Below are 1,838 nucleotides of genomic sequence, written 5' to 3'. Positions count from 1 at the left end.
CAATTTTAACCATAATTTGTGGAGAGGAGTGAGTCCTTTTCATAAACGATGGCTGGTCCCATAAGGAAAGACAAAACACTAGCAGTTGAATTAAATATATATATATATTTATATATATATATATATATACTACATATTATATCTATTAGATGTAGGATTAAAAGTTAGATACATCTGTTTTATATGATTAGAAAATTATGAAAATGGTCGTTTGACCACCTTACAAAAATGAACACCGACTACCAAATTTAATCATTACCTAAATACACATTTGCAAGCCATCTAAGACTAAGTTTATTGGTGTACTTATGAAAATGGTCACACTCACTTTTTATTAAACATTCTTTTTTTTTCTTTTTTATACTACATATTATACCTCTTGGATGTAAGATTAAAAGTTAAGTACATCTGTTTTATATGATGGGAAAATTATGAAAATGGTCATTTGACCACCTTACAAAAATGAACATTGACTACCAAATTTAATTATTATATAAATACACATTTGCAAGCCATCTAAGACTAAGTTTATTGGCATACTTATAAAAATGGCCACACCCACTTTTTAATTAAACATTCTTTTTTTTCTCTCTTTCTTTTAAACAATTTATTTATTTTTATATAATTTGATTTTTATTTAATAATTTATATTATTTAACTTATTTTATAAATTTAAAAACAATCTTATTTAGTTTATTTTTAAGAACATCTCGATATAATATTTATTAAAAATAGAGCGCTTTTAAAAATATATATTTTTATATTGTTATATGTAAAATTTGTTTTGTTAATACTTGTAAAAATTCAAGATTTTTTTTAATAGAAATATGATATTATCTTTTTTTAATAATTTTTTCTACTTAAAATAATATTGTTAAAAAAAATAAACATTTTTATTAGTTTTTAATAAATTTTATAAAATAAATTAAAACCTAATAAGATATATGTATTAAAATACATATATCGTGTGAAATTAATCACACATTCTTACATTACATATGAAATTAATCACATACTTTATCTTTACTTAGCTTGCTTGGGTAACACATGGCTTTCTTTAACTAGCATCTACTTTCTTTTCTTACTTAAATCTCATTCTCTGTTCGAGTCTAAGCATGCAGGGTGCTTAATTCTCTCGAACTTATGCTCTAATACCAACTTGTAAGGCCCCAGTCCCGGTGCCTTCGTTAGCGTTGGATTTACTCATAAACACAGTTCTACACATCAGAGTTAATTAAAAACTTTCGCAGAAACGTTGACTTCAATCATTCGTTACAAAAACATTCAAACTTGTCTTTAATACATAACATAAAACATCATATTTTGAACATCATTTTGTTTCATCTTCAGATGACAGCCGTTCATCCATGCCATGTACCCTCCTCATGCTAGCTCATTAAACATATTTACCTGCGTGCATACTAAAAGTCAGTCACGCTGAGTGAGTTCTAGTTAATCAGGCAACGTACAATACATTCTCATACATTCACGTATACGTATCCGAATATACGTTTTCATACTTAAATGAACTTCGTTCGTGACACTTTATAATTATCCGTAATGGGACCATTGAATAATATTTATTAGAAGAACAATTACTATTATCCATAGAAGTAACAACTTGTGTCATCCATAGAAGGATTCATATAAACTATCCATAGAAGGATCCCTAGATATTATCCATAGAAGGATCCTTAAACATTACCCATAAAAGGGACCCTATATACTTTTCATAGAAGGACCATTACATATTACCTATAGAAGGAGCCTATACTTGATCCATAGAAGGAACCATATATATTGTCCATAGAAGGTACACCATAGAAGGAACACATACT

This window comes from Bidens hawaiensis, unplaced genomic scaffold, assembly GCF_021521415.1.
Source record: "Bidens hawaiensis isolate Kalapana, Puna unplaced genomic scaffold, B.hawaiensis_p1.1 tig00020023_1, whole genome shotgun sequence".
Lineage (NCBI taxonomy): Eukaryota > Viridiplantae > Streptophyta > Magnoliopsida > Asterales > Asteraceae > Bidens > Bidens hawaiensis.
Note: the sequence above shows the minus strand (reverse complement) of the source record.